Source organism: Echinops telfairi, unplaced genomic scaffold (assembly GCF_000313985.2).
Source record: "Echinops telfairi isolate 266 unplaced genomic scaffold, ASM31398v2 ScPeMD7_18;HRSCAF=68, whole genome shotgun sequence".
NCBI classification, from domain to species: domain Eukaryota; kingdom Metazoa; phylum Chordata; class Mammalia; order Afrosoricida; family Tenrecidae; genus Echinops; species Echinops telfairi.
In genome coordinates, this window is record NW_022103915.1 from 69589213 (window position 1) to 69603699 (window position 14487).

Here is a 14487-nt window from a genome sequence, read left to right on the forward strand (position 1 = left end):
CACACACACACACACACACACACACACACACACACACAGCCACCTTCCAGCAGCCCAAGGCTTTGACGCTAAGAAGGCAGCACAAATGCCCACAGAAGAGCGCCTCCCAGGAGAAACAAGCTGGACCATTATGCCATCATCAAGTTACCCTTGAAGAAGATTGAAGATAACAACACACTTGTGTTCATTGTGGATGTCAAGGCCAACAAGCACCAGATGAAACAGTCTGTAAAGAAGCTCGGTGACACTGACACAGCCAAGGTCAAACACCTGATGGCGAGAAGAAGGCCTATGTTCGACTGGATCTTGACTATGATGCTTTGGATGTTGCCAGCAAAATCAGAATCATCCAAACTGAGTCCAGCTGGCTAATACTAAATATAAACCTGTTCAATAGCAAACAACTCACAGGAATAAATCTTCATGATCTCAGATTTAACATTAGAATCTTAGATCTGACAATAAAAGCACAAGCACACAATATTTACAAATCTGATAAGGATTTAACAAAGAATTCTCACAAAACAATAAAAAAGACAAACAACCTAACTTTGAAAACAGGTAAAGCACTTGGACAGAGATTCATTCAAAGAAATTACACAAATGGCCACAGAGCATATAGATCTTCAAAATCATTACTTATTAAAGAAGTGAAACCCACAATGAGATAACATTTCAAACCCATTAGGCAATCACTTAGTGACAGAATTTTCACCTTCACTGCAGGAGACCAGGGTTCAATTCCCTATCACTGCACTTCACAAGCACTCACCACTAGTCTGTGAGTGGTGGTTTATGTGTTGTAATGAAATTAAGGGCATGGAACAGGGATTCCAAATGAAATGAAATCCTTAGCATTTCAGATGTCAGATGGATCTTGGCTCAAAACAGAGAATACCAGAAAGATCTTTTTTTTACTATGCAAAGGCAATCAACTGAATGCATCAAAAAATTATATGAATAACATTGCAAAGAATGGGAATTCTTGAACATCTCATTGTACTCATGTGAAATCTGCACACAGGCCAAGAAGTACTCTTTGGACACAACCATGAGATACTGTGAGTTTTTTTAAAGGAAAGGAATGCATCAGGGTTAGCTCCTTTTTCCACACTCATTCAACCTATTTACTGATCCAATAATCCAAGAAGCTGAAGAGTGACCACAGCATCAGACTGTAGGACAGTTGATACTTGTGAAAAGTCAAGAGGGTTGCCACCACTTGTCTGTCAGTTTGTCGTACTGTTATACCTTGTCTGCTGCTGTGACTGACGCTGGAAACTACGTCATTGGTATTTCAAACGCCATTAGCGTCACCCACGTCAACGGGTTTTAGTTGAGCTTCCAGAATAACAGAGTGCCAGAGGGAATTGGCTGCCCACTTCAGAGGAAGTAGCCGCTAGGAACTTTACACATAGCACCCAAACACTGTCAGGACTTGAACAGGTAAAACCTTCTCACTTGAGCTCCCTTCTGATACTTTAGGCTTCATCTGTTTTTTAATATTTTCTGTGGGTTTTTTCATATTGGGTTTGTCTCTGTTGTGTTTTGTCACTGTTGGTAGCCTTCTTGACTCCCTTTTATGTGATTTCTGGTATATGAAACCCTGGATAGGTGAATCTAGAGGCGAAAACTAAAACAAGGGTTCCTGGGGGTACAGCAGGCAAGGTGGGAGGGTATCGAGGGGGAGAAGACATCAAGGAGTTCAAGAAGGAAGAAAATGTTCTGACAGTGGTAGCGATTATACAACACTGCTTGATATGACTGAACTATGGAAAGGTGTGATGCCAGGATCAGTTCCTAATAAAATGATTTGAAAAAGAAAAAAGAAAAGAAAGCATTGTTAATACTGGAGGCCTACTGCATGGAAGCAAAGCAATGATTGTCAGATGGGCCAGAGCATGGCCCCTTGGGACTGAAGGGACTCGAAAGGTGACTTTGAAGGAGCTGCTGTCTCAAAGTAGAGTGGAACATGGTGAAGAGAACTGAGCAAAACCTATGGGGATAATGGGGATATTCATTTGCTGATGGGACACACCTCAAGGTGAGAAGGAATAGCTACAAAAATCTACTAATAATTGGAACCTGGAATGCACAAGTATAAATCTAGGAAAACTCAATTAATCAAAACTGAAATGGAACCCATAAAGATTGATATCCTAGGCCTTCATGCGCTGAATCAGACTGGTATTGGCTGTTCTGAATCAGAAAATCATAAGATTTACTATGCCATAATGATACAATCAAGAGGAATAGTGTTACGTTCATTGTCAAAAAAGGTCATTTCAAGATCAATTTTGAAGTACAATGCCATCTGTGATAGGATTATATCTATCACCTTCAGATAAATCCGATTAATATAACTATTATTCAAATTCATGCACCAACCACAAAAGCAAGTAATGAAGAAATTGAAGAATTTCAATGTCTTCAATATGAAATCAAACATGCAGTCAAGATGCATTGATATGCACTGGCAATTGGAATGCAAAAGTTGGAAACAAAAAGGAAGGAACAGTAATTGAATAATATGGTCTTGATGATAGAACTGAAGCCAGAGATTCCATGATAGAATTTTGTAAGACCAATGACTTCTTCACAGCAAATACCTTTTTCAACAACACAAATGTCGACTACATATATGGACTTCTCCAGTTGGAATACACAGAAACCAAATTTACTACATCTGTGCAAAGAGACAATGGACAAGCTCAATATCAGCAGATAAAACCAGGTCAGGGGATGACTGTGGAATAGACCATCAATGTTTGCTCATATGTAACATCATGTTGAAGCTGAAGAAAATGGAAACAAATCCACGAGAACCAAATATAACCTTGAGTATATCCCACCTGAATTTTAAAAATATTTCAAGAACAGATTTTCTGCATTGAACACAGACAGAAAACCTGATGAGCTGTGAGAAGACCTCAACTTCATTCAGGAGGAAAGCGAAGGGTCATTAGAAAGACATGAAAGAAAGAAAAGATCAAAGTGAAATCAGAGGTGACTCACATTTGCTCTTAATAGTAGAGTAGCAGAGGCAAATAAAAGGCAGATTGGAACAGAAAATTTCAAAGGGCAGCCTGAGAAGAGAAAGTAAAATATTCTAATAAAATGGGCAAAGACCTACAGCTAAAACCTCAAAAAGAGCAACACACTCAGCATATCTTAAACTGAAAGAACTCAAGAAAAATCCAGGCCTTGGCTTACAATATTTAAAGAGTCAATGGACAAAATATGGAGTGATGCAGGAAGCATCCAAAGAAAATGGAAAGAATACAGTCACCATACCTAAAGGACTTGAGGACAGTCAACCATTTCAGGAGGTAGCGTCTGAACAAGAACTAATGGTACTGAAGGAAGACGTTTTTAAGCTACAGTGATAGCATTCGCCAAAAACAAGGCTCCAAGAATTGATGGAATATCAACTGAAATGTTTCAAAAAGCTAATGAAGCATTCACTCCTCCGTGCCAGGAAATTTGGAAGACAGCTACTTGGCCACCTGACTAGAAGAGATCCATATCTGTACCATTAAAAAGAAAGGTGACCCAACAGAATACTTAAATTATAGAACATTATCAAGGATATCCCATGCAAGTAAAATTTGCTGATAATCATCTAACAAAGGTCAGAGCAGTACATTGACAGGGAGCTGCCAGAAGTTCAGGCTGGATTCAGAGAGGATGTGGAACAAAGAACATCCTGGCTGATGTCAGATGGATCTTGGCTGAAGCAGAGAATACCTGAAGGATGTTTACTTATGCTGTAATGACTAACTCAAGGCATTCAACTGTGAAGATCATAAGTTTCCAGAAATTCTAGTCAAAATCAGAAGACGGAATGGAATGAGGGATATCATTGCTGATGTTACATGAATCTTGGCTGAAAGCAGAGAATACAAGAAAGATGCTTGTGTTCTATTGAGGGGCAAAAGCATTCAACTGTGTAGATGATAACAAACTATGTATAACACTGCAAGAATGGAAATTCCAGAACACTTCATTGTGCTCATGTGGACCTTGTACACAGATCAACAGGCAGTCGTTGAAAATAAAGAAAACAAGGAAACACTGCATAGTCTAAAAGCAGGGAAGGTGTGTATCAGGGTTGTATCTTTCACCATGCTTACTGAATCTGTATGCTAAACAAATAATTTGGAAAGCTGGAGTAGATGAGGAATGTGGTATCAGAAGTGGAGGAAGACTATTAACAACCTTCAAAATGCAAGTGACACTACTGCCAGAAAAACAAACAAATCTGCTTTGGAAAAAGGACAGTCAGACTGCATCTTACGTACTTTGGATATGTTATCAGGAGAGATCAGTTCCTGAAAAATGGTGTCATGCTTGATAAAACACAGGGTCATTAAAAAGGAGGAAGCCCCTTAATAAGACGAATTGACACAGTGGCTGCAACATGGGCTCAAACATAACAACAGCTTATATTAAAACAATATTTGCATAATCCTTCAAAATAAGATTGAAAAAATATGCTAGGGTCACATTGATAGGTGACTGCGCCCAAACACTATTAGAAGCATATATCTAAATATATGCCTAAATTAATAGACCACCTAAATAGCAAAACAGTTGCAATGGAGTAGTTTCAACATCTGCTTTTTTTTTGGAGCCCTGGGAGCATAGTGATTACCCATAGGGCTGCAAACTACAAGGTCAGCAGTTCAAAACCACCAGTTACTCTGAGGGAGAAAGGCCTTTCCAGTCCCATAAAGAGTTAGTCTTGGTGCATTCTCAGAAATTCTACGGGACAGTCCTATGAGAAACTCTGGGTAACTATGAGTCAGATTGACTCGATGACAGTGTGTCTGGTCTTGTTTGGTTGTTCAGCTCACTCAAGTAGCTAACCTATCTGTTAACACCTGAGAGCCTAACTGTCTGCACCTGCCAGGTCCTCAAGAATATGAAGCTAAAAACGTTAACCTCAGTAGTGGGCAGAGATAGAATACAGGTAAGTTTTTGGTGATGCCCAATGAAAAAGAGAAGACCAGTAAAACTGAAAACAGTAGGAGATGATGAAGTGAGCAGCACAAGGGGACATGTAAGTCTAAGAGAACCTTCATCCTGAGCACGGGATCCACTGGTGAGTTTCATGTCCCCAAATCATAACCTATCTATATGCAATCAAGTATCCCATCAATCAGACCATCCCAAAATGAGCAGCTCCAAAGACAATCTGCTCCTCAGGAGTTCGCAAAGTAGTTGTAGAATTCAGTCATCTGAAGTCTCCAGACCCGTCCTGGTACGTCACTGCAGGAGTTCCTGGTCTTGTCTTTAATATCAAAGGAGAGTTGTATCTCCTTTTCTCACTTTGAAGGTCTCTCTCTCTCATGCTCATTCTCACTGTCTCCCCTCCGGATTGATAAGCTTAAGGAAAAATTGAAGTAGTAAAAATTGTTCAAGGAAGTCTCAAACAGCTCTCTAGTCTTATCCAAACAGAACCAAACTCACTGCCAGCGAGTCAAATCTAAAAAACTACAAAAATGCAGAGATCTAGAATTCAAACCTCCAATACTACCACAACTGCAGCTTAACACGATTATATAGCCGAGTGTCTCCAATGCAAGCCAGGCCAATTAATAAATTCTCCAGCAACCAATCGGCAAAAGATGGCCCAGCTACTTTCTGTCAGAGCAGAGCTGTGTAGACTATGGCACAGCCTGAATTTGGCCTGTGGTCCGTTTGTGTACAGTATGTTAAGAATGGTTTTTACATTTTTATTAAAGGGCTGTTAAAGAAGAAAAATTCAGGAGGAGGAGGAAAGAAGAACGTATCAGAGAGATGTATGGAACCAAAAAGCTTATATTATAGGAAGTTCCAGCTTTACCTAAGACTAACTGAAACTTGTACAAAGTGAGGAATGCCTATATTTACTCTCTGACCCTTTTCTGGAAAAAAACAAACAAACAAAAAAAAAACATGTCCCCTGCAACAGAGAATATACAAATGATGGATACACATATGATAGTATCATTCGTCGTTGACTCACTCACCCACTCCCATCCAATCAATTCTACTCATCTTGATCCTAAAGGCCAGGGAAGAATTGCTCCTGTGGGTCTCTGAGACTGTAACTCTTCTTGGGGGTAGAAAGCCTCATTCTTTCTCCTTCCATTAGTCATTAGGGAAATGCAAATTTAAACCCCATAAAAGTGATATATTTATACATTTCCTCTCCAAACAAAACTCACGGACATTGACTAGATGCCAACTCATAGTGAGTCTGTCGGACAGAACAGAACTGCTCCTGTGGGTCTCAGAGGCTGTAACTCTTCATGGGACTAGAGACTCTTGTCTTTCTCCTGGTGATTTTGAACACTGGTCTTGCAGTTAGCAGCCCGACATGGAACCCAGGACAACACCATACACTCACTTGGATGGGAAAAATAAATGACGCAAGTTCCAAAAGCTGAAAACCCCTATGGGTAATATATTAAACACCAGAACTAAACATTTGTACATCTGACAAGACAATCATTTCACCCAGTGAAAAATATTCACCAAAATACTTACAAAAATGTTCATAGCAGCCTCCCAAACTGGATGAAATACCATACACAAGGAAAATAAATGCACTACTGGCTTATGACATATATATGGAGCTCCCATATACAATATCGGGCAAAAGTAAACAGACTCAAAGGACTATATAGTTATATAATAAAAAGTGAACAAACGGTAAAATCCATGGATAATATTAGAAGTTGGGATATTGGTTATCTTTGAAAAGGAGGACGGAATAGACCTTCTGAACCTCTAAGGTGTAAGTAAGGTTGTTGTTCTTTTTTTAAATATAAGTGCTGGTTAAAGAGCCCTGGTGGTGTAGTGGTTACACTTAGGGCTGCAATCCATCGGGTCTACAGTTCAAAACCACCTCGGAGATCCTCGGGAGAAAGATGGGCTTTCTACTCTCATATAGAGACACAATCTGTGGTCTGTAACGGGTGTCTTTTTTTAAAAAAATCATTTTATTGGGGGCTGATACAACTCTTATCACAATCGAATACACATCCATTGTGTCAAGAACATTTGTATATTTGTTGCCATCATCATTCTCAAAATATTTGCTTTCTACTTGAGCCCTTGGTATGAGCTCCTCATTTTTTCCCCGACCCACCCTCCCTCACTCACCCTTGATAATTTATAAATTATCATTATTTTTTCATGTCTTACACTGTCCAACATCTCCCTTCACTCAATTTTCTATTGTCTGCCCCCCAGGGAGGGGATTATATGTAGATCCTTGTGATTGGTTCCCCCTATCTACCCCACCTCCTCCTTCCCCTCCTGGTATTGCTACTATCGTTATTGGTACTGAGGTGTTCATCTGTCCTGGATTCCCGTGTTTCCAGTTTTTACACTGTACTATTATCCATCCTCTGGTCTAGCTGGACTTTTAAGGTAGAATTAGGATCATGATAGTGGGGGGGGGGAGCATTAAAGAACTAGACGAAAGTTGTATGTTTCAACGTTGCTATACTGCACCCTGACTGGCTCATCTCCTCCCCGTGACCCTTCTGTAAGGGGATGTCCAGTTGCCTACAGATGGGCTTTGGGTCTCCACTCTGCAATCCCCCTCATTCACAAACCTAGAGGAATTACTGAAACCCAAATGAAGGCTGAGCATGATAGTCGGACAAGAGGAAAGTAAAAGGAAATAGAGAAAAGAACTAGGAGGCAAAAGGCATTTATAGAGGTCTAAATACAGGCATGTATATATGAAAATATATTTATATACAATGATGGGGAAATAGATCTATGTGCATATATTTATAGTTTTAGTATTAAGTTAGCAGATGGACATTGGGCCTCTACTCAAGTATTCCCTCAATGCAAGAACACTTTGTTTTATTAAAATGGCACTCTATGATGCTCACCTACCTGACATGCTTGCCGAAGACAAAGCGGGTACATAAGCAAATGTGATGAAGAAAGCTAATGGTGCCCAGCTATCAAAAGATATAGCATCTGGGGTCTTAAAGGCAACCATCTAGCTGAGAAGCAACAAAGCCCATGCGGAAGAAGCACACCAGCCTGTGTGATCACGAGGTGTCAATGGGATCAGGTATCGGGCATCAAGGAATGGGCATCTTTTCTGAGGGTCACATTGAGCTGCCAGTGTTTTCAGGGGGCACCTTTATGAGTCCCCATCATGGAAGAAGACATACAGAATAAAATCAAGAACTACCGAACTGCCCCTTTTGACAGTCACTTTCCTAACTGGAACCAAACCAGGAACTGCTAGCATAACTACCTGGACTTCCACAGCTGCAAGAAGGCAATGAACACCAAAGAGGTTGATGTCTCTGTGGGTCAGTGGTGTCAATGTGTGTACAAGTATCTCTGCCCCAGGTCCTGGGTGTCCACCTGGGACGACCTCAAAGCAGAAGGTACATTTCCTGGGAAGATTTGGACTGGCCCTCCTCACTTCTCTCCTGGAATCCTGACTCATGACTTAACTTTACATTGGAAACATGTAAAAAAAATTACAATCTCGGAAACTCATAGGGCAGTTCTAACCTGTCCTATAGGGTTGCTATAAGTCGGCATCTACTTGATGGCAGTGAGTTTGGTTTTTGGTTTAAGACTGGTTACATGGGCATGTATACTTTGTGAAAATTCAAAGACCTGTATGTATACTTATGACAAACTTCCATATATAAACAAATGAATAACCAAGTTCTCTTTTAGTTGATTTTAACCAAGTTCTCTTTTAGGTGATTTCAACTTCTGGCCATCCTATATGCTCAGAATTGTAGTGTCCTCCATTAGGTTTCCAAGACTGTGATCTTTCTAAAGCAGATTTCTAGACCTTCTTCCAAGATGCCTCTGGGTGGATTTGAACTGTCAACCTTTCAGTTAGTGAGGAAGTACCTAACCATTTGAGCTAACCAGGAACTCTTCTGTGTGTATATCATAGGTTCCCAAATGTATTTGGCTCTTTTCAGGAAAGGAAAAATAAATTACTCAGTGCCCTCTGACAATGAAACATTTCTGTACTATAATCCATAATCGAGGACAAAGTATACTTCAGTGCCATGGCATCATTGCCAACTCACAGCAACCCTCTAGGAAAAGATAGAACTGCTGCTGTGGGTTTTTGCGACTGTAACTTATTTGGGGAAGACTCCTAAAGAGTGGCTGCTGGTTTCAAACTGCTGACCTTGTGGTTAGCAGCCCAGTGCATAACCATCAGACAACCAAGGCTCCCCAGATAAAGTATAGATAGGTACCTCATTTTACAGTCTCCTCCCATTGTTCCAGTACCCAGTATCACCCTCTTCGAAAACACTGATGTATGTTTCATTCTTAAATTTTTAAAATACAATAAAAATTTGTCTTTATGATCTTTGCCTTTGGGATGGGGGGAGGGAATTGAAGACATCTCTCCATTCACCTACCTTATTTGGTATTATTGCCTCTCACCTTAATTCCTACTACTTTATGTGGAAAGTCAGCTTTATTTTTTAGAAAAACTTTATTTCAAATAGGTTCACGTGGCATGTGTGCTATAGCAAAGACTGACTGTAGCAAATCATTTTACTGCCAATGCGTTAATTGGACATTACTTGGAATCAGGTATTTTTCTAAATTGTAGTGTAAATTCAATATTACAATAATTATTCACTTAATACAGAGTGTAGTTTAGTACTGGAGGCTCAACTTTCATCCCCAAATACTGAGAATAACCTTATGGGTACTACTAAGGTACTGAGCTGTGAAATTGAATTGTGGTACTGCTTTGAAAATATAAACCTAGGGTTGGGAAGGGAAATTCCAAATATATCCAAATATATTATTATTTAACTCGAGGTCTTCAGTCATCACCTACTGTTGGCTTGATTGTCACTCCTTATCTGGCCCTAGCCAATTAAGTACCAGTGTTTCTCAACTCTTCGGTTAAAGGCAATATTTTCTCCTACTTTTATGCACACAGGATTAGTCAAAACAATTTTGTCCAACCCAGCCTTCACGGCACTAACTCTTCCTGCGGTTGACAGTGATCCTATGTTCACCCTGAGACTTCATCCCCAGAGCATTTGCACTCTGGCTGCTTTCTTGTCTCTTTCAGTGCTTACACCGAGAAGCCATCTGAGTAGTAAATACACTGTTTCCCCCAAAGTAAGACATCCCCCGAAAATAAGACCTACTTATAGTTTTACCTCTCATTGAAATATAAGGCATCCCCCCGAAAATAAGACCTCCCCGAAAATAAGCCCCTACCGAAGCTACCGTAACTCTGGACTCTGGACCGTAGTGGCGGACGCTGCTGTGCAGCTCAATGTGGGCCGCAGCACAGCCGGAGCAGACAGCAAGTGCGAAGTCTCTTTTAATAAAACAATAAATAATAAATGTGTACCATATTCTTCTTCATGGAAAAATAAGATATCCCCTGAAAGTAAGACCTAGCACATCTTTGGGAGCAAAAAATACTGTCTTATTTTTGGGGAAACAGGTAGGAAATTTCCAACTTTTTGAAGATCTCAGGTCAAGCCCCTATGACACCAAGTACCTGCCTGACCATTCTGTCAGCTCAGTGAGGTCAATGTTTGCTCCAACTACATACAGTAAGACTGTCGAGAGCTGTGTGTTAGTCAGGGTTCTCTAGAGAAACAAAACCAGAACATTATGAATATAGATATAGAGATATGGATGGATATATGCGGCATGAAGGAATATAACAGCTAATTAGTCAACACAGAAATACAGAGGGCTCAGTTCAACTCACTTCCATGGAACAGTTAGTGTACTGGAAGTCCTTCAACTCTCAAAGCCTGCTGGGTCCAAGGTCAAGGAAGCAGACAGCTGAGTGTTCCACAGAGCAATGCAGGTAGTCCAGCCACAGGCAGCAAACAGCAGGACAGGGCACCAACAGTCAGCCATACGACAATATCCGACAGTCCCAAGCCTCAAGTGATGTACACACCAGCAGCATGGAGAAGCAGGTCTCAAAGGAACCTCAAGTTATAGTGACAAGATCCCTGGGTTGGGTGTCCAACAGGGAGTGTTGCTCACAAGTTGAGGTGGAGAACTAGCTGAGGCAGCTGCACACTGGTCCGATCACCAGAAAGCAAAAGAGAGAGAGGTGTGGCTTGACGAACCCTTTATCTCCTTGCCCTCCAACTGTGACCTTATTAATATCACATGTTCTTATTGGCCAGGTTGGCACAATACATCTACCTATCACAACCTGAAGATCATCTTGTTCCGAAAATCAGTGACACGGTTTTTGGAACTGATTGGCTTACACATGAGTTTTTCTTTGCTATCTTTGGAAGCATGGCCAGGTCCAACTTTTATCTCTTGGCTCTTTTAACAGTCCTTTTAGAATACTACTGCAGGTAACCCTCCCCCTATAAGGTCACCAATTACATAGCCTGGTTTATTGACATCAAAGGACCTAATAACAATGAGTCAGGGTTCTGAAGTAAAGTCTCTTGGAGGTACCAGCATGTTCTTTACTACGTACTCACTGATAATTTTGAAACTGTACTTCAGCTGAGTAGAAATTAGAATAATCGGTGCTCCCTCTACTACTTGTACCCTGGACAAAGGCAAGGTTTTGTTCAACTGCTCTTTAGCCGGACTTTCACCAAATCAATTTTATTTGTAGAATCAAAATGTTTCAGTTTCATGATTTCCATAGAAGCCAGATGTTCAGAAACCTGCAGCTGAGGGCAAGATTCATTACCAGCTATCTATAGAAGAGTGGAATCACTGAGGCCCGGTTCAGCATAGTAACCATCACAATATCATGGCCCAGACAGTCCACAAAGCAAACATGCTTGGCCAAGTTGAAGTTCCCTTGGGTCCCTGGAATGTCTGTGTAGGAAAATCATAGGGAGTTCTGCTTCCATAGGATCTATAACAGTCCGGCTGAGGACAGCTTGGGTCATCAAGCTTATAAATCTGAGCATCGGCATATCCAAGCTTGATGGCAATATTTCTTTCTAGATCATTTTTTAACCTGACAGTGTGGGCTCCAGAAACAGCTTTTTACAACTGTAGACTTCTCATGAGCTATGTGACCAATTGTGCCTGTTTTAGTGGTGGCTTGTCTGCTGAAGACTTCATGCAACAGTGGTGTCAACTTGGTAACATCCAAGCTTGGGAGATCCTGCGAGATCAGCTGCCCTAGAGTGACCCCAGCCTCGCTCCCGGCCATCTTGCTCCAGCTTTCTTTTCATTTTACTGGTACATCGTTACATAGGATTCAACTCTATAGAAACTGGATTTTTTAAATTTGTTTGTTGGGATTACATAAACATCATTTTAGGTAATACCAAATCATGAGGTGAAATTCTGAAAGCTGATTTTCTATGACAAAATTATGGAAGGAGGTAGGAGGGGAGAAAATGCCTTTGTTTGACTGTTTCAACTTAACTTTTTCAACTACCACAAATATTACATTTTGCATAAAATGCTCAAAAGACCTTTTCAAAAAAGACAGTTGTTGAAAGTGGGTTTTTTTCCCTACGATCCTTGTCTAAGAATATTGCAATCTTATGTTTATCCAGTTCCTTTCATCCATAGATAAAAGTGTTTCATAAACACTGGTGAAAATGTCACCTTACAGTCTGAAATATGGGCTCTCCAATATTACAAAGAACTTCTGTCATTCTATCAGTTCCAACACATAGTAACCCTACAGGAACGGTACCAGTGCCACTGTAGGTTTCCCAGACTGTAACAATTAATGAGAGTAGAAAGCCTCCTCTTTCTCTGTGAAATGGCTGGTGGTTTTGAACTGCTAACTCTGCAGTCTAACTTGTAACCTATTATGCATTCACTGCCACCGAGTTAACTCTAACTCATAGAGACCTTATAGGGCAGGGTACTCACTGCCACCGAGTCACCACTGAGACATTTCCGACTCACAGTGACCTGTAGGGCAGGGTAAAAATGCCCGCATGAGTTTCTGAGACCGTAACTATTTACAGGAGTAAAAAGCCCTGTCTTTCCCCCGCGGAGGGGCTGGGAGCTTCGATCTGCTAACCTTTGCAGTTAGCAGTCCAATGACTAACCGTTATGTCTCCAGGACTCCACCAAAGCAATCCAATTGTCATGGAGTGGAGACTGCCTCCGAGTGACCCGAAAGGGCAGCGTAGAACTGCCCCTGTGAGTTTCTGAAACTGTAACTGTTTACAGGAGTAGAAAGCCCCATCTTTGTCCTAAGGAGCGACTAGTGGTTTCAAACTATGCACCTTGTAGATCACTGTCCACATAACCACTACGTCACCGGGGCTCTTAGGAATCAAAGCAGCAACAACTGTATCTTTGGTACAACTTGGCTCCATGGGCCTTAAGACACACTGCATTCTTTGCGAAACTTAAAGTGAGTGAACGGAAGTAAAAAATAATTAAGTCCTTCAAGGGCACAGAGTCAATCAGAGGTGGTGCCAGCCCCGGCGCCGTCTAAACGCGATGGAAAGAAAAACAATCATCTACAGTGTAGATTCTACACACTTCGATAAATGCTCCGCTGCTACAACGGGGACGGTGCCGACGTCCCGCTGGTACCGAGCGGTCTGGCATCCCCCCGCCCTCGCCGCGCGCGGCCAACAAACCAACCTTCACTGCGTGCAGACTCTACGAGGTCTCTCTCGTCTTTCTCCAAAATGACTGCGGTTGGGTGTTCCCAGGAGAACTTGTGTCCGCCTGCACCTCCTTCAGGCTCCCGCAGAGCCCAAGCAAACCGTTTACCTGCGATGCGCCGGGCACCTCAGGGCAGCGGGGCGGCGGACTCGCAGGGAGTTGCTCCCGCCGACGCGCGGCTCCGCGTCAGCCAATCGCGGCTCAGGGACCTCCCTGCGGGGCTGCCCGCGCCGGGGCTGCGGGGACGAGCCCGCCAGGCGCGCGGGGAGCCGAGCGTGGCAGGGCCCACTGGGAGACCCGGGGCTGCGAGGGGCGTGAGAGGGCAGGGCGGGAGGTGCGCGCTGAGCATGCGCAGAGCTGGGCAGCCAGGGCTGGGGGCGGAGCTTCGAGAAGTGGAAGAAACCCCAAACTGAACTCTGGATTCTGGCGACCCTTGGGACCTAGTAGAACTCTCCTATAGGGTATCTCAGGCTGCAATCTTTATAGAAGCAGACAGCCTCGTTTTTCTCCCCTACAGCGGCTGGTGGGTTGGAATCGCCTAAGTTTGGGTTAGCATCCCGGGACGACCGCTGTGTCGCCAGGGCTCTTGGAAGCCGCAGAGAGCATGGAAAGATCTCAGCAGACTTAGCAGTAGGAGGAATGCGGTCAGTCTCCGATGACTGTGCCAGTGGGTACTGTGGCTGTCCCATCCTGCACGGGTGCCTTCTGGGAGAACGGAATAGCTTGCAGGCAAAACCTGATCTGGTTTGGGGGAAATTGGTGGTTCAAAATGCATCTTGTGGTCTCAGTTTTTACTTTGTTAAGTGTCGTTGGGGGCTGGTGGTATCTTTGGGGAACGCGGGCGGTGACGGAGGAAAAATGAGAATGCGG

At 42.4% G+C, this 14487-nt stretch overlaps 1 protein-coding gene and 2 pseudogenes across 3 annotated transcripts in view; 1 reads left to right on the plus strand and 2 right to left on the minus strand.

The window, feature by feature from the left end:
• MIPOL1 (mirror-image polydactyly 1) overlaps positions 1 to 13748 on the minus strand; it is a 391526-nt gene extending 377778 nt beyond the window's left edge. For all 3 annotated transcript variants that reach the window (XM_045288123.1, XM_045288121.1, XM_045288122.1), the window contains exon 1: positions 13594 to 13748. The gene's annotated coding sequence lies outside the window, so the exon portion shown is untranslated. The remainder of the gene's footprint in view (positions 1 to 13593) is intronic.
• LOC115868681 lies at positions 8174 to 9536 on the plus strand (annotated as a pseudogene).
• On the minus strand, positions 9839 to 12187 carry LOC101659789 (annotated as a pseudogene).
• Positions 13749 to 14487: the final 739 nt, after the last annotated feature.